The sequence below is a fragment of the Sylvia atricapilla genome, chromosome 1 (genome assembly GCF_009819655.1).
Source record: "Sylvia atricapilla isolate bSylAtr1 chromosome 1, bSylAtr1.pri, whole genome shotgun sequence".
Classification (NCBI taxonomy): Eukaryota; Metazoa; Chordata; class Aves; order Passeriformes; family Sylviidae; genus Sylvia; species Sylvia atricapilla.
Window position 1 is genome coordinate 111,037,582 of NC_089140.1, and position 25,151 is coordinate 111,062,732.

The following is a 25,151-nucleotide window of genomic DNA, read 5'->3' on the forward strand; positions in this document are numbered from 1 at the left end:
CCTCTTCTTTCTTGGCTGCCTGTTTCTACCCCCCATGCTGACACTTGACCCTCATCCTCAGCTTTTTGTGGCAAAGGGTAGATGTGGTGACATTTTTTTTGGCAAGTACAAGGCATAGCCTTATGACTTGCCTTCCCACAGCCTTCTGTTTCCCATGTCTTTTCAAGTGTCATGTGTCCTGAGCTTGCAGGCCTCAGGGTCCTCTAGATGTGGAAGAGGAATAGCATCTTTCTACAATGTGTTTGCTCTCTGGCTAATTCTGTATTTTTAACCTTCCTTTTATTTTTACTTCCCAATAAAAAAGTCTCACAAGTGTTAAAGAGAAAAGGTGGCTCTGGGCTAGTCTAGTATTAGTGTCTGTGTCCAGTACTGTATGTGCAAGACGAGAGAAGTTTTATTTGCAGCAATTTGAATCCTTTGTCCTAGGAATTGTTTTTCCTTCTATTACACATGATAGAAAGTAACCCTGACTCTTGCCCCTTTCTTGCCTATTCTTGCCTAATTCTGTTCAAACAGAATTTAAGCAGCATATCCCTTTATTGGCCAAATACATTTCTCCAGGAAATCTCTTCTGATGGATATGGGAAATGCAATTAATTCTGAAAAGGTTAAGACTCTAAACACTTCTCTGAGTGTGAAACACTGGAATATCAGGCTTTTGACAGAGGCAGACTAAAGGAGAAAAGAGACTATTCCTCATGATTTGGAAGTGGAAATGCAATGTCATTATCTAAACCAAAGGGAAATCTCCTCAGGGGATTGACTCTCCGAAGAGAGGCTGTCCCAGGGTCTCCTGTGAGTGGTGGGTGTGGCTGCTGTGAATGAACGGGTTGTGCTAATGGGCATGATGTTGGTACTGAAATATAACCATCTGAAGGGGTTCGGACCATTATGAAAAGTTGCTTGTTAATGTCTATCAGAGTCTGCAATATGGCAGAAATAAAAAGCTGTATGCAAAATCATCTGGTTGTAAAGACAGTAATGAAATGAAGTTTGTTCATGCTTTCTGTTGTTTGATGCCTACATTAAAACAGGCAGAGCACTGTATATAATAAACTACAGTGCTGTAAGTGACCACTGTCCTATAGTTAGGAAATTTGATATGTATTTGTTATACACATTCCATTGGTAATGAATTTTTTTTCGTCATTTGAATACCTCACTTGTAATGTATGCTTCTGGCATGTTCCACAGTATTGCTACAGGTCATCTGGAGTAAGTGTGGTGAAATAGCTCTGACAGCACGTAGTTACAACTAAATCCTTACCTCTGCCCTTTCTGTGTATTCTTCAGTACTTCTAATTTAGGCAAAATGTACTTACCTGAAATTACAGGCAGGATGCATTGTTGAAAATTCTGGGGTTACCCTTCTCAGTTCCTCTGAGAGAGACAAGAAGCTTAAGTTCTTTCAGAAGAAATTTAAGTGGGGCATTGCTTTACAGATGTGATGTGAAGATACAGAACAGACAACCACCCAATCCATGTAACTAGAGGGAAGTTATAACAAAATCAGAATGGTGATGTAAGATGTTAGAAAAATAAGTACAGAACTTCTAAAATGCACATGAAATCTGCCTGGTACCAGTGCAGGATTTTCACCAGAAAGCTGCTCAGTGGTTGTAGGACACAAGATGCTGCATTTGAAACTCTTAGCTGTGATGATGATGCAAGCATGAAGGATGTTTTTGAAAATGCTATCACAAGTATAAATTCTGAGTCTTTCCTTCTTGAGTTGAGTAAGGTAATAGTGCATAGTTGATATTTGAAAACCAAACACTGAAAACAATTTCTGGCTGCTAAAGAGACCATCAGGAGGCGAAGAATCCTCATTGACCTAAATCAAATTTCTCTTCAGGGAGTCCAGATCTAATGGATGAGAGCTCTGTTCTACAGGCAAAGATGGATAAACTGTACATTAACTGGGCAACAAAATAGTGATATGTATGAGGCTTGGATTAAATAGGTTCTCGGGTTCCTTCTTGACAAATGGGGTGCTAGAAAAAGTCTGTATAGCTGTGCCTTTGAGCATTATTGTTAGTCCCTTCCAACTCAGGATATTCTGTGATTCCTCATTATGTGAAACTGTAGTGTCTGGTTGCCTTGAGCACCCCCTACCTCCATTGGGGTGAGGGCTGCTTCTGCCACCTTGACCTGTTTTTCCTTCTTCCTGTCTGCTCCTTGAGCTGGAAAGTAAGGATGAAACCAGCACACAGTATGAAATGGTTTGTCCCTCCCTGGTTTATAAATGCTTGCTGGTACTTGCTGTGTTGTGTAGGCAATGAGGAGAGCCTGCAAAGGGAGCTGGGTGTTACTCCAGGAGGTGCTTGGGCAGGGCTGGCTGGACTTGTAGGTGCAAAAGGTTTTCAGTGCAAACTGTCTTATGTGACACTTGTTCATGCACTTGCTGCCTTAGAACTTGCAATGGTGAGAGAAAGGCCCAGGTCAGGCTGTTGGGGCTTTGAGCAACCTGGTATAGTTGAAGGTGTCCCTGCCCATGGCAAAGGGTTTGGAACTAGATGAACTTTAAGACCCCTTCCAACCCAAACCATTCTATGAGTCCATGAAGGAAGCAATAAAAATACTCCTTAAACAGCTGACTTTAAAATCAACTAGAGTGCATGGGCCTTTCTGTAATGTATACTTTCCACCTACTTTGTCTTAAGCTTGGTAGTATGGTGGTTGTGTTGTTGTTGTTGGGTTTTTTGTGTTGGTTTTTTTTTTTTTTTTTTTTTTTTTTTTTTTTGTGTGTGTGTGTGTGTGTGTGTGAGTGGTTTTTTTTTTTGTTTGTTTTTTTTTTTTTTTTTTTTTTCTTTTTTCTTTTTTCTTTTTTGTAAATTATTAAATGGTCAAAGTGAGTGCTGGCACAAAGCTGGGCTTCTGTACCAGTGCCCTTATGTTCTTGCAAATGGAGTAGCAGCTGATCCTGAAGTGAGGGGCTAAAGAGTTGTGGCACAGCTGTGCAAGAGATTCAGAAAATGGAGACTGTTGGATCTTGGTCCATGACAAGTTTCCAGGGCAGGTCTTATGGCATAAATAATTACAGGAAACAGGATATTTTGCAAGATGTCAAATTAAATTATTTAATTGGTCCTTTTGGTCTTAAAAGAAACCAGTCTTGTTTTCAGCACATAAAACATGGTGTTACATCTGGCTAGTTGAAGAGAAGGGACTTCCCTTCCAAACTCATAGTGCCATCCAAAGTGTGACCCCCTTCCCTTGATAAGGATTATAGTTTGCTGAGGTGTGAGGAGAAAAATTCTCTGAGAGCTGAATATGCTTTTGGCATACCAGGAAGCAGGAGAACAGGCTGATTTGAAACACATGAATTTCTTGCTCATGTGAAAGATCTTAAGGTCAATTAAGATTAATATGATCTTATGGTCAAATATAGTAAATCTATATTTACTATACTATACACACAATCACTCCGTGGTTGGAGTGATGGTGAACAGTGAAGCCTGCAAGAGCTTATTTTTTCACCACTACCTGGTTTAGAATGATTTCAAAAATTTGCTTCTCATCTATTTTTGACCAAAAATGAGGACATCAGTGTTTTTTTTTTTTTTACAAAAACCTTGGACATTTCATCAGAAAGCTGAACATCTGAAAAACCCAAACAAAAAAACCAAAAAAACCTAAACCAAACCAAAAAATTACTTGTCTTGCTACAAACTTTGTTGTTCTATGTTAACATTTTTCTTTAAGGAATGAAATATTTGCCATGAAACACTAAGGAAGCTTTCTTGGTATGTTCACGAAGGAGGCCCAATACATGGCGCATCGTGGGAGACGTAGTTTAATCTGAGGGCAAGCCAAATCCAATTTTAAAATTCTCAAGAGATGACAATATAGTGTTCCAAATGAAAGCTTCTTGGGTTCTAACCTGAAAAATACTGCTCTATAGGGATGATAAACAATTTGTCAGGTCATTGGAACATTTGATAAAAGATGTATGCTTGTAAGGAAAATGAAATGAACCCCTTTTGTCTTTCTGGATGTAGCCTTGCGAACCCAGCCCGAGAAGGTCAGAACAAGTCCCCTCTGATTCCTTCATTCATCATCTGTAAAGAAAAACTGCAACTATGGGACAGTTGGTTAGCTTCAGGTAATTCCCAAACTAGAAGAGAACCCAGCTCTATCTCTAATATAGCTGTGTCAGCTTTGGTACCAGGTTTTATCAGTAAAATAAACAGACACAGCTGAATTGTATATGGATCCAATTGGCACTGAAAGTTCAGTTGTGCCTGTGAAATATTGAAATCGAGATTGCATCTCTCTTTTAAATATACACATTGGAAATGAAGTTGTAATTTGAGAAGATAACATTTTTATATAGTCATTTTTCTGGCTCTAGCTATCAGTAGCTTTAAAAGTATTTTATAAATAAAGGGATGTAGTGTATTACAACATACAATGGTACATTTGGGACATGTAACACAAACCTTAATGAAAGTTCACGAGAATTTAACGTGCAGAAGTTATTTTTAATTCACAGTGCCTTATCTGTTTTCAGTTTTTTTGAATTACAAAATGCAATTGGGCTGTCTTAAGCATTAATTCTTTGCCAAATTTAATTTGTTTCCATATTAAAGATATTTTCCAGTTACATTGACATGAAAAGCATCTGAAACCATTAAATTTTGTTATATTTTTAACTTTAAAACCTTCATAATGCTGTCAAGAGTGTTTTTTACAAATTTTGAGAAAATTCTTTATCTCGGGGATGAAAGCTACCACAATAAACCTATCTTTGTTTGTTTGTTTTTTCCTGGCCCGAAGGGTTCATAATAATTTTGAATGAAACTCCCCTTGTAACTGGGTGCTCTGATGAATGGGGGCTTGGGGCCAGAGATCCCCATTTGATTATTGGACCCTGCTGAAACAGGAGCAAGTATTTACACAACACAGCAGCTGCTGGGCTGGACATGGGGTGTCGGTGGGATGGAGGCTCCTACGGTAGGTCTGAGAGAGGTAAATCCCTAAGAAGGACCACGCTCCTCTCTTGGGCAGAGCGCTGTGTTTTGCTGCTACAGTTTCTACATGTCCTCCATTGTTTTGGAAGAGGAGTAAGACTGGGCTCAGGACACACGTGGTGATGGCAGTGAACGTGGGTGAAAGGTGTGCTGCTGCCATTAACAAGACTGAACGGAGATGGGCGTTAAGGGGAAGCTGTGAAAGCAAGTGGAAAAGTAGAAGCATTGAGGAAAAGTTGAGCATAAATGGCATCCAGTGGGACCTGCCCTAGTGACAGCTTTTCTCTCATTGTGAAATACAAAAGAGTGATGATGGAAAACTCTTGAGTGCCTGATGGATGTGTCTCAGGCAAGCTTGCAAAGCCAGACCTGAGCTCTTTTCTTGTATTTCAAAAACAAGACCCCACTAACATCCCAAGCTGGTAGTGACCAACCAAGTTGTTATTGTCCACTGGTGAGTTGTGCAGCAGCAGGTGATTTCTTCAGTTGCTGGTGCAACGTGTGAAACAGCAGTGCCTGACTTTAGAAAGGATGAAGTTGCACAGACTGTGGAGATAACTGGAGCTGTCTTGTCTGGTGCTTCACATCATATAGCAAATGGTTGACATCAGGTCACTCTAGTATACTGCTCCCATTTCCCCCTGTTCCTTAGTCTGACTCTTGTTTAAAGGAAAGATAATTTATTTGGAAGGCTTGAGTCATACTTTTCCCTTTCTCCCACTTGTTTAGCAGAGTGCATGCAATCCTCAGGAGGCAACAGATGAAGACAAGGGAGAACTGGCTGTAACTAGTGACTGCATCCTCACAGCACACTTTGGCAGCACCGACCTTGGGAGATTTCTGATTGTGCCTTCCTGTGACTTGATCAAGATGGAAGGGCATGAAAGGGACACTGTGTTCCTGGAGCAGACATGGGAAGAAAATGAGAGGGAGCACACTCTCTGTCAGGAGAGGCATTGCTGTGGGAGAATGCAGTAGAGGCTCATGGCAGGTCATGCTGTGCTACACAGGTGTAGATGAGAGAAGATTTTGACCCTTGTTTTAGGATAAGTACACGTGTGCATGCTCTGAATCAGAGAGCATTTTTTTGCACTGCTGGCCAACAAAGCATATGCTAGAGAGTCCTTACTGAAAGGGCAAGAAGGCATACGTGCCTACCCAACAGGCAAGTTCAAATTGTCTCCTCCTAATTTGCTTAAAAATAGTTCCAAATAGATGCCTTAAATGCTGTTACTCCAGCAGGATTACTCAATAGTGAATTTAGCTTTGGATTCTCTCCATGGCCACAGTCTTCATTTTAACTGCTCATGAAAGAATGCCACAAGGCTGCTTTTCCATCTGATTTTGGTGGGGAAAGGAAAATCTTTTGCAGAAGCTGGGACAAATGAATAGTATTCAAGATTTTTCACATCATGTTTCCTTAAAGAAGGCAGAGGAACTGCATAATTATTTGGAAAATAATTTGGCAGATTCCTCCCAGTTCTAGGCTGTTTAATGCATCAGCCCGTCACACTTAAACAGTTTAGGAATCCCTTACAGTTTTTGATTAAACCTGAGACGGTTCACAGAAGTTGTTTTGACAGGGCCTAGCTTTCTGTTACTGAGCTGCCTGATATTTTTTCTAATGAAAAGATTAAACCCTAGTAAAACAGTTCTTCAAAATCTTCAAGCCTGCAGATATTCCTAACCGGGTAAGCATTTCCTCTCTTTCCACTGCCTGTTGTGAGGAGCCCAGTGTGTTCAAATGGTATGTTCAACACTTTTTCAGATTGCAACTTTTTACAAAGAAGAGGTGATGCAGAATAGTATGCTACATTGTTATTCAAATTAATCCAAATATAATTGGAGTAACAATGTGTAATCAGCACACTGTTCAATACACTGGGTCCTACTATTTTCTGTTGAATTTACTCCAACTAGGGGAAGAGCACTGTGTATTTTTTGGCAGTAGCTTTTCTGGAAAATTAAATAAGTGAAACTATTCTTGCAGAGAAGGGGATGGGGAATGGTTTCAGGACCTCAGATTTTGTAATGCAGCTCTTTAAGAAACTGGCAGTGAATGAATACCTACGCTTGTTTAGACAACAGCAAGATTTTGTAAGCTTTCTGTTATTTAAGGTCTAATCTCCCACTGAAGTTAAAGTTGAAATGTGTTTCTCAGCCTGTGGTGTAGAGTATTTATCAAAAAGCCTTGGCAAAAACCTTGTGTAGTCTGCAGTTGTCTGTAGTCAGGTGTCTCTTTCTTCTCCAGCCTTTTCTAGACCTCAGGAGCTGGGAACATTAAGAATTCTTGCATTCTAAAGATGTTGGTTTCAGCTTAATTTAAATATGACAGAGATTCAATGCAGTTGTCTACTTTATTTAAAAAAATGCTCAGGAACCATAACTAAAAGCATTCTGTAGTACTGTGAGTTAAAAAAGTACCAGGTTGTTTAGCTGGGTTATTATACAGTACAGAGCTTGTTTTGAAAAGGTTTAATACGTGAGCCTGCTGAATGTTTGGGCACATTCAGCAACACACATACACAATGCTGCTCTTTTTATTAATAGAAAGTTCACTTGACACAACACCCACCAGTGTTACCTTTCTGACACAGATTTAGACGGTTTTGAAACCTCATTTCAGGGTTTCATGTCTGCTGTATACATAAGGTGAAGAGCCAGATTACAGAAAAAATCACTGATAGATGTCTTTCCAGGGGATCTTGGCAAGAGTCACTGCTATCACCAATACTGTTTCTCGTATCACTTGCATCCATTGCCACAACCTGTCAAAACAGGTGTATTTATAGGCCTTGAGGGGCTGAAACAAGAAATCAAACATTTGCATAGCATTTTCCATCAAGTTCCCAAGGACTGAGACTCAAAGGACTTTGATATGTTTCCAAGGATTACTTAGCTGTGCTGGGTATTTCTGTGTTCTCTCTCGCAGTCAATATCCCGCTTCTTTATTAGGTCTTAAAAAAAAGGTTCTCTCTTCTACCAAAGAAATAATCAACAAAATGCTGGTTGGCTTCAGGAAAACTCACAAAAATGTTTAAATTCACATTAGAGAAAACTGGGATGAGAGCTTACTTAACACTACAAATTAAGTTAAATTAATAAGTAGTGCACCAGTGTGATTCATTAGAACTACTTTTCTTAAAAAGTATGTGCCTTGCACTGAGATTTTTTTTTTGTGCTCTGTCTTGGCAGCAGTTAAGCTCTAGGGTACTAGAGGCTGCCTACTCCTTGTAATGGCTTGGAATAGTTAATGGTGTTGAGTTCTGGAAGAGGAAGGATCCCACTAATTGTGCAATCCTCCTGGCACTAGGGTTTGGCAGGACGTCCTTACAGTGAACCTACGCTGGGTGTGCCGCCCTTTGTAGAGTGTGATGCACAGCTTCGTGTGCCTCAGGCTGCAAGAAGTAATAATTTTCAGCAGGGCGAGGGAACTTCAGTGCATAACTTTTCAGGGCTAGCATGACAATCGTGACTTTTCAGGAGATTTATGTTTACTGTAATGCAGCATCCCACTTTTCCAAAAATTTTTAGCGGTGATGGTGGTGAGTGATAAAGAGACAATAAAGCGAGTTGAGTTAATGAATCTAGCCCTAAGACTATAAAGGATTTCTTTAAAGGTGAAGTGCACAGGAAAGGAATATTTTTCACTTTGTTTTAAAGAGAGAGATTAATGCAAGTTCAGGAAGGGAGTATTCAGTTGTATCGATATGTGAAGAAGGTGCCTCTTTTGGCATAATCCCAGATGGAAACAGTGGATCATGATAACAGCATTTTAATTCATAGTTTGTCAGGACATTATTAAGTGGCAATTAAAATGACTCTAGTGTTCCAACACACAGGTTGCTGAGGGCCAGCAGATGCTAAGACCAAGATTAAAGAAATTGAAATGCAGATCTACATTGTCTATGAAATGGTTGTGACAATACAAGTAACTAAATCCTGTCTGATGTTACTTCCATAAACTCCTATTCTCAAGAAACCTGCATGCACAGCTCTTTCACTTCTGTGAATAGGGAATGGTAGTCTCCTTCCATTCTTTACATCAAATGATTACTTTGCAGCCTTGTTCGTATTTGCTCCAAGAGAAGAATGATCAAAAGTTTTCTGCTGGCTACAAACCCTCCACCCTCTGGAAATGTTCTCTTGACCGTGAACAATTTTTTCTTGGTGTCTTTTATAAATAGGAGCAAAAATTTCCAGTGAGGGAAGTTCTGGTTGTACGCGCGAGAACTGAAAAGGTGCTTTCCAGGGGGAGTGTGTACTCTTCCACAAAATCTGGGAGAAGACTGGGAAACTGTGCCTAGAGGTAGTGTATTGTGCCAGCTGCAGCCTCAACTCCAAAATTATTTGATTTGGCTGGTAGTACCGAGACTTCATGTCCCTTCCCATCCACCCCCTTTTTAAACTTGCTCCCATACGTACTGTCTTGTACCTTTGTCCTGCAGCTACTTGGGTTTTTTTCCCCTAAATGTTTTCTTGATTCCAAGCCTTTTAGTTTAGTGTAACCTTGTGAAAAATGACAAAATTATTTCTTTTGGAGCATTTGCTTCTTCCAAAGATGATGATTTTTATATTATCTGAAGGAAGAAGATTTTGCCTTCTCTTTGTTCAGTTGGCCAGACAGTTCTTCCATTTGAACGAATCTTGAAAAATTAATTAAAATAGAAAATAAAAAAATATATTTTTTTCTTTTTGATGGGCCCTCACTTCTGCATTTGTCCTCGTAGGCTGCAAGTAGCAAGAGACGTCTCTGGCTAAATGGGTTTTCAGTAGAAGAAAGAAAATTGATTTTGCACTATGTAGCTAGCTGATGATTTTTTTTCCTTTTATATTATTGGAAATATCAAGGCTTTAGGGAATATTCACTGTGTCAGCAACCTTGTGCCTAATGAGGTTGTTTGGACTCTGCTCTCTGAGCCAGAGTAAAATCTTTGAAACATGTTAGTCACAATTTAACTGAAAGTGGGGGAGTTTTTTAATAGTGAACTTTAAGTAAACTGCATCTTTTTGAATTTCCTGGGCAGCTGCATTTCTCTCTTTGATGTACTGTGCCTGGTGATGCTGTTAATGAAATGCATAATTATGTGTTATATAATAAAACAGAGCTAACATGAAGGTGCCCAATAGATTATAACGATGTGGAGGCCTGAGAAACTAAAGACTATTAGGGGTTGTTGAAAAGTTCCTCTGGTGAGATGATGTCTAAAGAGGTTTAAAAAACTGTGCTGATAAATTAATTGTGATCTCTTTGTGTGTAAATGACATTTTTCAGGATTTTGTACATAAAGAGATTATTGAAAAAAAAAATAGGTACAATTTACTAGGCTGCTGATGTATGAAGTGTCAGCGCCGAGTGCTTCCAGTGCCTATTAGAGCTGCTGGCTTTGCATAGACGGATGCCCTAGGCAAAGACATTTTTGGCACAGCCTGTCTCACCCATAGGATCAAAAGAAACAAAATGGCAATATGCAGAGGGAGTAAATTGCATCCTAAAGAGCAGCCCCTAGAATGCAATCTTGGAATGAGTATCTATAAATGAAACATCCCGCTTTATGGATGAAGACTTGTAGGCGTTTTGTGACTGCCCCCAACTTCTCTCCCTCCTTTCTCTGCTTTTGTCACCTGTATTTTCTCTCTCCCTCTGTAATTATCTACATAACTTGTTCCTTTCTGAGAATCTTTAGGAACTGGTTTGTACACATATGTATCTTTAAAGGAAAGGGTGTATAAGCGTCCAGCCCTGGACCACATGGGCCCCTGATGGTGCTGGGCTGTGGCTGGGCTGCAGCTTGGCTGCTGCTCTGGGCACACAGGGGCCTGTCTGCTGGGAAAATTAGCATGCAGGGAGCTCCAGTATAGATTTACAGCCTGCTAGTTACTTGGCACTAATTCCCTTGGGTGGATGATTCTAGTACCTACTAAGAGTGCTTTTGTGCAGGTTAGCTTCAAGAGTGCTTTTGTGTGAGTTAGGCAAGCTGCATTTTGAAGGTGAATTATGCCGTTTTTCACTTCCCAAGCACCAAGGGTACCCAAATGGGCAGTTAGTGCAGAGTAGCTCATATGCAGTAAATTCACACCCGAGCTCACTGAGCATGAACTTCCTCATGCAGCGAATCCTGAGGCTCTGCACTTTGTCTCTCTCAGCAGGGAGCAGATGGCCCTTCTCTAAACAGGGAATACCAATAAAGCCTTATGAAGAGCACAGATACGTGTGCATGAAGATTCGTGCCTGCCCATGGGCTTATATGAGATGACTTGAATCTATCACAGGTCTTGAGTTAACTTCTGCTTCCGTGCTTTTTGTTATGATACCCTAAGGAGGACTTCACTGCTGAATTGCCATAATCCTTGTAATTAACAGGCTGGAGTTTTAGTTGTGGATTTTGATGGTTTCTTCCTTCTTCTTCAGGTCTAAGATAACATACTTTTTATTATATGAATTACTGTATCTTTTGTGTGTGAATCTATCTTTGTTGCCATTCCCTTTCCAGAATTTATTTGAACTCTCAATTAATGGTTTTCTCAAGGTATCTAAGTACTTGGATGTGAAATCAAGTCAATTTTTAGATAAGACTTTGCTTTAGGCTGGGGTTCATAAATAAGTTGATCTATCATTAGTGTACAACTTCACTTTATCTTAAGATCACATAATGGGTTAAATTTTCATACAAAGTTTTCTTGAAATTTTATAAATTATTTTATAAATTATTTATGCTTATGCTTCAAGTATATAATTGATTTCTAAGTCATCTGTACATTTTCTTTTTGCTTTTGCTCCAGTATTGCTTACATCCAAGAAAATTTTGTATCACGGAAGTTGCCTCTCCAGTTTCCATCCACAGTGAGAGTTCAGAACAACTCCACCGGCACTATGGTGGCCAAAGTTTAAATTTACTTACATACAAAAGATATTGCTCAAAATGCTTTTAACATGTCTTTTTAAAAATGACCTCAGCCATCCTAGCCTGCCAAAGATAAACAGCATTTCTGCTCGACAGGCATTAACCCTTGGAGGAATTGAAGTCCAGTGCGGAATGCAGAGGCACTTGCTCCGAGCATTCAGAGTGCTGGTGTAGAGAGGAGCCATCCTCCCTCCAGATCCCAGCTCTCAGGAAGGCTGCGGGGCTGGGGAAAATCAGCACAAGCCTCAGGGTTTCTCGGATGTAAAATGCTGGCTGAATGTTTCTGACAATAAAGGAGGAGGGTCTGGGCCAGGTCAGCTTGAGTGTTCCTCCTAGAGGATAGAAGGGTAGGAGGAAGGGATAAAATGGGAAATAAAACAAGAAGAGATGGCTGGAGAGCCAGGCTCTGCTTCTTGCTGTTCTGAAGATGTTCTGTATAGGTTAAAACAATCACATGAAAGTATTTTTTTAGAGTTTAAGTTTCAAGAGTTTTTATATTTAGAGTTTCAGAGTGGTTTTATAGCTTTTTATAGTAATTTTTACTGTTGGTTTTGTTCCAGAAGAGTTTTCTGTAGCAAGATACTTTAAAAACCCTTAAACGGAATCCACAATAAAGGAGTATCCATCTGTGTGAATGAGTTGCAGCAGATATGATGAAGCAATTCTTAAAATCCCACAGTTGCTGTTTTCATTTCCACTGACATGTTCCAGTTTTTAAATAAAACAGTTGAATGCTAGGTTTAAAGAGAAATTCAAAGAATGCTGTGGTGTTATTGGAAGTCTCTGGCTATGTCCAAGCAGAAAGGACAGTTGCATGATTCTGTTGTACATGGCTGACTATGTGATATGAGTCCCTTGTTGGGGTATGCTGTAAATCATCCCGAATGTTATCTTTTCTAACCCAGAACAGAGACAGAAGGAGGGTGAAAATTTAAGTCTGGATAAATTTCCTACAGCTTATCATGCAGAAATGTGTTTATTGGCATTCTTTGAATGTAGATTTTTGGAGTACTTAACAATCTCTAACTGATGAGGTCTATTAAATGGTTGTGCTGTAATTCACTTTGTCTGAATTGGAGAGAAGTTCCTGGGCAAAAGCCTCTTAGTCTTATGAGGAAAGGTTGCATATTTAGTCCCAGGATAATTGCTAATGAATATCACTGTTTAATGGGATGCAGTGATAGGGGAAATAGCAGGATATGAAAGGATATGGCAATTTTTACTAAAAAGCCTCAGTAAGGCATCGTAAGGAGAACATTTCTGTGCAATGGTTTTCACAATCAAAAATATTTGACTTCATTTTGAGTGTGAGACCCCCTTCGTTGTGGGTCTAAACAACACTAATTACATTCACAGTACTCTCCATTTTGTGTAGGAGGATTCACTCTGAATCCTTTATTCAAAGGCAGGTTGTACTGATGTGTTTTAAGTTGCTTCCATCACAGGTGTTAGACATTTGCAGTAGCACGTCAGGTGAACTTGGTCTACCTTTGTGCTTAGTTATTGTGGTTGTGAGCTCAAGGGTAATAAAGTGTTAAAACATATTACATACCTCACCACTCATCTGAACATACAGTCACTACATGGGGAGAAAGGACAAGTATACTCAGAAGAGCTGTCTCGGGTGAGATACCGTAATTTGTGCACAAATTTTTTACACATGATTTTCTACAACCATGCCAATTCATAGGTTTGCGATTGTGGGGACAGGGACGCCTGCACCACGCCTTGTACTGCCCAACATTGTTCTGCATGGTAACTGATGCTCCTGCTGCTTCATCACCTGAGCTGGACTTCTCTTGGAAGCTGCTACATCCCTTTTCTGGCATCCTTCAAGACAAAGTTTGTACAAGGAGCTTGTACTGTCAGAAAGCAGGAGTAAGGGAAAACAATTTTATACCTCCTGAGCTCAGCAAGAAGGAAAAAAAATAATTTGGATTTGTTTGCATTTTTAAATATTTGTCATAATGCCAAGCTATTTTAAGCAATCTGGCTACTTCATCTCTACCTACTATCCTCTTCTACATCAGAATTATCACAAGCCACCTGAAATATGGGAATCAGATGTGAGTTTTAATCTAAGAGTCATGCTTCAAGCTGACAGGGATGGGAGGGGGAACTATCACTGCATCAGCCAAGATTCTCTGTGGAAGTGTTGATTGATAACCTATACCTGGGAAAGGAGGGGAACACCCTTCCCCTTTCAGTGGACCGAGTTGCTTTCAATTCCCTTATGAAAGAAGCAGATAGTCCTGTGCAACCATTACCTTCATCTCCAGGTATATGAAAAAAAAGCCAAATCCTTTGTTCCGTTTTTTCCTTAGGTAGAGTTCACAAATGATATCCAGTCCTCCCCACTGATAGTGCTGGCTGTCATGATGGCCAAGATGGTTGATGACTTGTTCCAAGTATCCCTATAGGGTTCCTTCATGAAGCTGAAATGCATTCCCTACTTGGATGTGGAATCTTTTGTTCATTACAGGAGAAAATGGGGAGGTCTCTCATGTTGCTTATCTGTAATTTTTCTGTGTCATGCTTTTTGCAGTCACTGTGTGGGTTCTCTGAGACCTGAAGCTTAGAGAGAAAGAGGGGAAAATGAGGATCCTGATCCTGAACAAGGTCCCTGTGGTGTGATGTGCTGTACAAAGAGAGTGAAAACTCCCTTTCTCTTCAGGTTTATGGTAGGATCTGAATTACCACTGCCACTGGAGTCCTGAGAGCAGTAAGTGCTCCATAATACCCAGTTGGATGCTGTTTATTAGAGGTCCGATTGAGAATCCTGCTGAGGTTTTCACAGACCACTGCCACTGTTTCTTGTGAGCAAAAGCTGTAGAGCAGGGGAACAACAACAGAGTATGGTGGAGTGTGGTTTGACTTCTGGATGACCAATCTGGGCTTCCTGTATGTTTGGTACCATAAGATGTACATTTTCAGGTGGTGATTCCTGCCATCCAAGGACAGCAATTAAAAGGGGGTAACAAGAATTGTTTTCTGGAAGTGCTTGCATTAACTAAAGAGTAAATTAATAGCTTGGAAAAAAGTTGCATCCTTTATTTTTTTAATCTACATTAATCCAACATGTTCTGCGTGTTTTTTAGTGTATGAACCAGCATCCAAAGCTTAATTTTTTAATGGCATTTATGCCAGGTAATAAGTACTGTTTCCTCTCCTATGTGTAGGTGCTGGGTCTGTGTTTATCTAGGTAGTGACTAGATAAACTAGTACTACTGTCTTCTATAAAATAATTAACAGAAATGCTGATTCTTTGAGATGTTCCCTAGGAATTAATTAGGTACATATCCACAGCCAAAGTTATTTGCAGGACACTTCACTTTTCTCTCAGTATTGAGGTCTACTGGACAATCTTTTAGCTTCAAATGACCCTCTAGAAAAATAACATGTTGGCGACTCATTCTGTCCACATTTTCTTCCAAATGTAGCCATGTCTGAAAGGTTTTAACAAGCACATTGAATGCTGGGTATAATCTAACTGTATTTATCATGAGAGGAAAAATTGCCAGCAATGCAGTAGGAGGAAATAAAAACAATCTGTGACATTATGGATGACTTCTATATGTACCACGGCAGATAAAACAGAGGGGAAGAAGCCATAAAGTTTCCCATGGTATTCCAATTAGATGACAAGCCCATGGAAAGAATTATAACTGCTTTCCTGGTTCAGAGTGAGGTCCTATTCACTTGAAGGACATATATATATACATATTTATATATATAATTTCATTTTCCTCCCACTCCTTCTTTTTTTTCTCTCCAAGTACATTAAAGAAAGTTTATGGATAATCTGATCACAGACTATACCAATACTCTAAAGCAAAATACATAGCATCACAACTTGGTAAAGATTTTATAGCTAGACACTTTACAGACTGCCAAGTTTTAGCCTAAATCCTCTTAGACATAGTCTGAATAGGCTGATATATATCTTAAACAGCAGAGGTAGTTGCTAAGCTGCTCTCCATCATATTTAAAAAGTCATGACAGTCAGGTGAAGTCTTCAGTGACTGGAAAAAGGGAAACTTCATACCCATTTATAAGAAGGATAAAAAGGCAGAGCCCAGCAACTATCATAGACGGTGGGATTGTAACCTCAGCAAGTTTGTGGATGACGAAAAGCTGAGTAGTGCTGTTCATCTGCATGAGGGAAAGGATGCCATCCACTGGTGACCCTGCAGGCTTGAGGAGTAGGCCACTGTGGACCTCATGAAATTCAACAAAGTCCTGCACCTGTGCTGGGGCAATCCCTGGCACCAGCACAGGCAGGGTAGTGAATGGACTGAGAGCAGCCCTGCAGACTTGGGGATACTGGTTCACAAAAAATCAGATTGGAGGTGGCAATGTGTAATTGCAGCCCAGAAAGCCAATTGTATCCTGGACTGCATAAAAAGAAGTGTGACCAGCAGGTTTATTTTGCTCTTGTGAGACCTCACCTGGCACACTGCATCCAGCTCTGGCACCCTGAGCACATGGATCTCTTGGAGCAGGTCCAGAGAAGGTCCACAAAAAAAGATCAGATGGCTGCTCTCTTGTGAAGAAAGGCTGAAAGAGTTGTGGTTGTTCAGCCCGAAAACAAGAAGACTCTGGGGACCCCTTGATGAAGTTTTTTAATACTTAAAGGGGCTTATTGGAAAGATGGAAGTCAGGGCTGTAGTGACATGATAAGGGTCAACACTTTTAAACTAAAAGAGAATAGGTTTAGATTGGACATAAAGAAGATATTTATTATGATGAGAGTGCCTCATTCCTGGCAGTGTCCAAGGCCAGGTCGGATATAGCAACCTGGTCTAGTGGAAGGTGTCCCTGCCCATGGCAGGGAGTTGGAATGGATGACCTTTAAGGGCCCTTCCAGCCCAGACCATAATCACATAAGTATATTATTCTGTCCCTGGTCTCTCCAGCATACTTCTTGGATGCTCTGTTACCTTGTTATCCTCTCAAACAAATGAAGCTTCACCATTCAGCCACCTTAGACCTCTGGGATTTGGACTGATGCTCAGCTCTCCTATAGCTTGGCCATCCCAAACCCTGAAGAGTGACTCAAGGGATTTCTGGTGTGCCTTTTAAAGTAAAAATATAATAATTGAAACAAAATATGAGGCCTAACATTTAGAAGAATTCCAAGTCTTAGATCTTGTTACTCCACCTAGCATGGGAAATACACAGATTAAGACAAGAGAGTAAAAGAAATTAGTCTCTTTATATGTTGTCTTATCTCTCTTTCCTCCTTGCTTATGACTACCATTGAAACCTTAGGAAAAGTTCTTGAGGAGAAATTCTACAAAAGGTGTCTGGCAATGATCTTTTCTTTCCATGTATTTTCCCTGTGGTCCAAGGTTTCTCTTTCTTTTTTTTTCTCTGACAGACCCTGCAGCTAACAAGATGCTTTGGGAGCCTGCCTGTTTGCTTCTTTAGTCTTTTATCTCAGTGACCACAGAGTTTATGTAAGGCTCTCCTGTTTCTATGTTCCACTTATTTGCTACACTTTAGTAATATTTTTTATCTTCAAATGCCTACACCCAGATGTCATTTTGCAGAGACTGTCCTCTTCCTCTGGTTGTGTCAGCTTGGTTGAGGTTTTGCTGCTCTGGGGAAGTGTGGGTGACAGAGTTACATTTGTGCCAGGTTCTGCATCTTCTTTGCTCAGTATTATTCTGAAAGAGCACAATATGTATAAACTCTGCATTGCTGAATTCCCCAAATCAAAACAGGGACAGGGGTCAGCTGTGTAGGAACTGGTAGCTAGCATGTATTTATAAACAGGTGATAAATTATATTTGTGTATGCAGAGTGAAAGATTGAGATAACTAACAGCTTGCTTAAATGTCACATAAATTTGGATCCTCCTTCAATGGAAACTGAAAAACCGTTGGTAAACAGCACCTGGTTGGTAGCAGAGAGGAAAAGTAACAGACTCAAGAGAACACATGATTTTAGGTCTTCAGCACTGGTACTATCAAAGTGTGGATCTTCTCTCATTTAGTTCTTCACTGGTGTTAAGGATAATAAGACCTTCTGTGTTTGATCATCTTGTTGATTCCTCTTACAGGTCTGGAAATATTCCCTAGGCAGGAAATATGTTACACACTGAATGGAGAAACAAAACCAGCCCTTAGATGAACAAGGTGAGGGGCAGCATTAAGGTCCAGCTCCACCAAGGACTGTGACTCCTAACTGCTGCACAAGTCAGCAGGTACAGTGAGAAGCTTCATTACTTACATGCTAACTATGAAGACATCTCTGTAAATACTGTTATATCCAAAACTGGTGGAAGAGAGACCTGGATCTTCAGTGGTATTTCACTGCCTAATTTGTATTTAGGCACTGTCATCTCTGCCTCCTATGGAGCAGGGAGGCTTAAGATTTGTTTTCTTAATACTCATTATATTTTTGGAACCTCGTTGATCACCCTGCCTGTTCTATTCTATGCTCTGCATGATAAGGCTCCAAACACAGCTGTATCTAGTACAGGGCTGCTACAGTGCACTACGATTTCCAGCTACATTGCACACCACTGTAAACACCCCCCCTTATAAAATCTGGTTCACTGGAACACTCAAAGCTGCTGGCTGCCAGGGAATGTTCCTTAATGAGGGTAAGGAGTACTTGAACACATCTATGACTTGGCAACCCTTCCTGCTTTTTATAAGCTACTATACACTTCAGAGAGAAAATATCTTACAGGCTACTTTTTAATGGGACAAGTTTACTTAAGAGCTGAGTGGAGTTGGTGCCAGTAGTTCTGTTTTGTTCTAGCTTAATATTAGCCTTGTCAAAGTTCTTATAGTGTCTCCTGGGTGTTTCTGTATTGCATTCCATATAAAGCTGGTTTTGGGAGCCAAGAATTTTGGCTAGAATATATATTATAGTGGTCTCATTATATTTTTCTAAAGTGTATCAGAGGTGGCCCTATATTACAGATCCATGGAGCAAGGCTGATTTTTTTTTTCTTTCTCCCTTGTAGTTTTGCCTTAGCCCACACCACAGACGTTGGATCCAGAATTTGAGCCAACCCAAGTTTGAGGGTTACTTGGGATCCAAGGTCTTGGTTTGACCTGTAATAAAATTTGGATAATTAGTAGGGTGTTTTTTTTTTTTTGGTTTTTTTTTTTTTTTTTTTTTTTTTTAGATGATACCTTGGATTTTGAAAATTACCAGACTTTTGGGAGGGTGCTTTTGGTTTGGGCCTGCACTAGCAACTACTACACAAAAAGATTCCTTTCTCATCTTGCTGACACAAGTATTGACTTAAAGACAGCTTGCCAACATGGTGTAACGTGGTGCATCCTGTCTTGCCTCTTTGAGAAGCTGTGTGTTTTATGACTGCTTGGTGCTTTCTTACTGACAGACATCATTAGGTGGTGGACTTGGTGAAGTTTTTCCATCAGAGGGCATCCAGCCCATCTTTTCTAGAGTATTTGTGGGGGAAGCTGGATCCTTCTCTGGCTGCACAAAGGAAAGAGGGAGCTGCTGTAACAAGGCCATGCTTTGTCTCGGGACAATCATGGCTACCATAGAAAAGATGGAGAGAAGGTGTTGAGATGTGGGTGAGATTTGTTAAAATTACGTTTGGGCTTTAAGCCTATGTCAGGTTTGGGAAAACATGGCAAAGAACCATTTTTATTCCTTTTTTGGCCTATTCTCCTCTGCTGGGTTTTGAGTTTGGTGTGATGCCATTACCCAAGAAGCAGCTGTATGAGCCATAGGCAGTGGAATTGAACCCCTGACAAAAATACTGTGGCAGAACCAGGTGCTGCTTTATGTGCCTGGAAGAGCAGCAGCACAGCCTTGCCTTGGTTTTAGTGTGGTGCTGTTGGTGGTGCCCATGTGGGATGGGTGAAAGGAAATATTGCTCCTCCTGTACCTACAGCAGCTCCCTGTGGGACAGTCCAGTCTCCATTCATGATCCTCTTAACCTGGCCAGGGGCTGATGGCAGCTTGTGTCACTGTACACCAGCTTCCAGACTGTACTTGCAACCAGAACTGCTCCTAAAAGCGACAAAACAAAGGGAAGGGCTGGTGCACATGACTCTGTGTGAAGAAGGTTAATCTGAATATGAATGGAAGGCAAACATCCAGCTGGGCAGAGTTACTGCTGCGTATTAACCCAAATATTTGTTATGGAGGCATGCTTTTCTGACAGGTGATGGTAAACAAGACTACTTAGCTCCCTAGTTTTCAGGAGACCTGATTTTCTCTCTTTATAGGAGTTTTGGAAAAAAACCCCAATACTCAGTGACACTGAATGAGCTACAAAGATGAACTAATGGGCCTTTTCAGCTTTAATCCTCAGAGAACAAAGACACTGTTTTCTATTGTTAAATTTCACCCCGAATTTCAACATTTTCATGAAGTGATTTCAGTGTCCAAATCTTAGGAAAAAAAAGTCACATGCAAACAGTTTGGTCGTATTATTGTGGATATTCAAAGGAGGCAGGGAGAGGAAGGCTATATGGAGGGAAGCAGGAGGAGTTCTGTTTTCAGGCCTGCCTCATTTTCTCATGTTGCTTTGGCCAAACCAATTCATTTTTCAATATTCTCAGTTACAGAGGGGAAAACAATGCCTCCATGCCTCATGTGGCTTTCAGTGTCTGTTGTCTTTGCCAAGTATTGTCAATTTCTTAAACAAAAGGCCTTATGTAAAGGAAAATATTTTCTGAACTCCAGAAGATGATTTTCTACCTGCTATCATTTTGACTATTTATTGAAGCTACTACTTAAAGGTACAACATGAATCAAAATGTTATTATTTATTTAGATTGGTGAAACCATAAAAAGAAGCCCAAGATTCCAGATTGCATTACTGTTTATTTTCAGAGCAGACTCTGAACAAATAAAACAAATGGCCTTTCCCATGCTAGAGTAAATGCCAACAGATATAACCCTTTCTCCAATCTAAAATAAACCTTTCCCAATCTTATCCATTCCCTTTCCTAAAATGTCCAGGATGAGAGGTGATGCTGTGCCCTCCAGATTTGGAGCTGCAGGCTTCCATGGAGTGGCAGGTGAGTAGCAAGTGTGGAGCTGGCTGAGATCAGGGATCCTGGAGACCCTGCTGGCAGCACCCTCCTTTGCTTGGAAGGGCTGGAGGCTGAGTTATGGCACAGTGCTGACCTACTGCCCTGGGAAGTGCACTGGTAGTTACTGCAGTCCTCATAACCAAGGATATACAACAGAGGTTACGAATGCACGGATGGCGAAGACGAGCCAACAATCTGTCGGATTGAAATCCTTGAAGGACCTCATAAATACTTTAATGTTTACACAGGGCCTGTATATTTTCACAATTACCTTTCCATGAGCCCAAAATGTTTTACATTGGAATGTTTTCAGGCTTTAAGAAGTTATATTTTCTGCAGGCTCAGCTTCTCTATTGGCCCATTTTTTTCTCATGAACAATTAAAGCTGGATTCCTTTTTACCCCCAAATATGCAGAATGTAAATGGTGAGTTCTACCAAAATTATGTATTGATTATGATCACAGCATGCTAAGAAGAAAATGGTTTGAATTTACAAAGGAATGCTGTACCATAAATTGGCAAAAAGATGCATGTACAGTATTTGCCTCTATTATAATTAAGAAGTGATAAGAAAAAATGCCTTTTCTGTAGAGAGATTTTTGAGAGAAACAAACCTTTAAGAAGTTTGAAAGGTTTGAGGCAGTTCTTTAAAACCTCCGGGTGGAAGTTTGGAGGCATGAAGACATAGATCAAGTATAGTGAATTTTGAAGCAGCTGACATGTTCCTCTGGTTTCTGTCACAAGGCGCTTCTCTTTTCTGTCCAAAACAAGGTTCCTGTTAGAGTGTGAATGGGACTGTCATGGAGCTGGCACACCTGCTGCATGTATTAGACATGCAGTGACAGTGGATTGGTACTTAACATGAGGCTCTGGCTCTTGCTGTGAGGTCCATTGTGAATCGGCTGTAAGGTCCATAGTGAGTGTAACACAGATCCCTTTTGGCTCATGGACAAGACTTCCTGCCTGATGTTGAGGGAGGCATAACAAATCCACAGTGACTTTTGGTGGTGTTTTCTATTTCTGGGGAGTCCTGAGAAACCAAAAGAGGTGACTTCTGCACACTTTCTGCAGGAGCAAAGGCGCTGAAGCAGCATCTGGAACTAATAACCTGTGTTTCACAGCTCACTGGTGGGCAGCAAGGGAGCCGCTCCGGCTCTGACAGGCCCTTACGTAAAACCTGCACACAGTGATTTTCAGCTGTGGGAAACTTGAAACGGCTTCTGCTGGCCCAGGGAAGAGGAGACTGCCTGACTCCCTTTTGGTTCACCTGGGACGACAGTCTCCCTGCAAAGGCACCACCGCAGCCTTCAGATGTGGTAGCACGCAGGTGGAGCATGCACATACACACACAGGAAAATCACATCCAGCCATCAAATGGGGTATTCCACTAATTGGAGAGTCTGTTCTGGTGTCTGGCCACCATTTGGCAGATACTGACAGTTTCCACTTAAAGCCAGCCAACCTCACCAGAAAGCCAGCTGTGAGGCTGATCTCATGAAGATGTCATTGAACAACCGTTTGAACTCTTTCAAGAAATGGTGGGTCTGATTTGAGGCAGGCTGGAATCCCCTGGGGGTCATTGCTGGATGTGGGAATACAGACATCCATTGACGTAATAGTTACACCTCAGTGTTCTTGAGTTGCACGTAAGGATATCATCTTCATTCTGACACCAGGGACTCCTTCCAAGTTCACCTTAAGCTGAAATAGAATCTCTTTGCTGTTCACATATATGTCACTTTTTCTGTTCCTGTGAGTGTTGCTATGTCCTCATAAATATTGGTAGCTTGTCATAATTGTTGCCATGATGAACAGAGTTATTTATCTAAAAAGAAGAAACAGATGGCACAAAATACTTCAATGAATTTCAGCAGGTTTGAGAAACCAAATAACCTTTTTAGAAATACTAGTTTTGTGAAGGTGTTAAGTGCTATTTCACACCATCCCAAGGGAGGTTTTTATTCACTACACTGTGTGTACACAGAGCGACAGCAGAAATAAGGGAAAAAAAGAAGACACAGAGTGGAGTAGTTTTATGAAAAGCCATAAAGAGATGAGTGTAGTTTTATTAGCTGCTGCCATTCAGTACACAAAGTTCTGACAATTGGTGAAGGGGACATGAAAGCCATGTCACTCAGAAAAAGCCTGAGGTAGCTGAATCCTGGTGTTGAGGAGAAAAAATGGAAGGAGAAAAACAAAACAAGACACACGCACAAAAAATCTGTTCCCAGAAATGTGGGTGCATATATCGACCACATTTCACTATAAATACACTATCAGGTGTATAGAGACAGCCACTTATTTCCTGGAAGAGCAGAAAGTAATACTAGCATCCAGGGCATTATTTTTAACATATCCTGAACTTACAGTGGAGGGTCCTTGCCCTAAGTCATAACTGAGGAAAAAACGTGCTGCACGTGAATGGTATGTAGAAAGCAGGGGGGCTAGTTAAAGGAGTCTTTTTTAAAATGATGGAAGTTTGTAGAAATTTGTAACTCAAAGTATTTTCATGAAAAATTAATTATGGTTCCCAACAAGAAAGAGATATAAGAGGGATATATTTCTTCTAGAAAAGGGAATGCTGAAGTTTGAGGGGTTAAATGCCTTTCCCAAGAAAGTTGATTGTACAGCTGGAAGGAGAAGTGCTTTTGCTTGAAATACTGGTTAAAAATGTCAAAACCCTCTATTATCTCTAAAAATGTCAAAACTCCAAACTGGACTGGGAACAGGGTGTAATCTGTATCTCTAGGTAACTAATGTTGTGTTTTAATAACCTGACTACACCTTTCCTCTACAAAGTGTCTGATTCTCAGAGGACGGAGAAATTTGAAATATTTGTCATTATTTTTTTTCCATCTGTGTTACTTTAGTTTACTTGTTTTGTAATCTATTAGACCTAAATCTCGATACCCATTTTGACTAAAACATCAGCTGATAACCTGTGCCTGATTATTAAAACATATACAGCTGTCACTGTCCATTCCCAAACATTTTAAAGCCAGAATTTTTAATATACTAGTCGGTGCTTTCTTGGACCAGTGAGAGTGGAAAAACTAAGGTGGCTGGTGGAGTACATGAGGGTGGAGGCCCTGAATGAAGCTTTTATAAAAACTGTCTCACAGGAGATTTCCTCTCTTCTTTCCAGTTTGGATTAGGTTTTTTGGCATACGTTTGCAAGAAAACTCCTCATGTCTTTGCATTCAAACTGCAAAAGCTAGCTTAGTACTTTCCGAATTTCTCTTGGAAATTGCTCTGCAATGCTCCATCCAGAGAAGATGCATTTCCCTGTTGGTTTGGTTATGAGCAAGAACACGAGGCATTTATTTTAGCCCTCAATTTACCCTCTTCTCTCTTCTCCATTCCTGTGGAAGTTTGTTTGAAATATTTCTTTGAATTCAGATAGCTTGTGCTGATGTCATTTTGAGAAATTACTTTCTTTGCCTCTGGTTGGTTATAATGCCAGGGCAGATGGATTTAACACAAGCTTAACTCTTTTGTTTTTGGAAAAGATTAGTACAGGCTTAGATAGTAACTTGAAAAATACAAGGATAATATTCAATCATTGCCATCCCTAATACAGTAATAATCAGTAATCTGTTCCAGGGTTAGCCCATTAGACATCGAGATAGCTAATCTGACACTGGATCCTTCTGTCTGTGTACACTTACTTATACACATTCCTATATGTTCTCTCTTGAGCTGGCTCTACATTACTTGCAGGAATCCTTCTCTCCTGACCATTCAGCTGAGCAGCCCCGGCAGGAGAGTTTTGCTCCTGGCCCCCTGAAAGCCTGGATGCTGGATCATCTCCCGTGTCTTGGACATCCAAGGTGAGGGCTCCTAATCCCCACAGTTGAGGTGAGAACCCATTTTGGATTCCCTGATGTTTCTACCAAAATGGGCTTTTACTGGTCACGTCTGCTGGATGCCACTTCTGTTTCGAAGGCCATGGTGCAGCACCTTGTGTTGGACTTGCAGAGCTGGTGAGACCAGATCTGCCAGACAGCTGCTTCTTGGAAATGAGACATTGCCACACCAGCTACTACCCACGTGGAGAAATGCCCAGTTCTGGACAGAAACACCAACTGAGTTCAGAGGCCATCAGGCTTGGGTGGAAGCAGTGAGCAGGCACTCTAAATAGCTCTGAATATTCAGATGCCTGTACTCCCCTAGATACTCACGTGGCTAATGAAGGCTGCCAATTACAATTTGTAATTTGTTTTTGGAATTGTAGTGCG

At 40.6% G+C, this 25,151-nt stretch overlaps 1 pseudogene; it reads left to right on the forward strand.

Moving 5' to 3' along the window:
* LOC136358791 (chloride channel protein B-like) overlaps nt 1–25,151 on the forward strand; it is an 87,441-nt pseudogene that overhangs the window by 30,175 nt on the left and 32,115 nt on the right.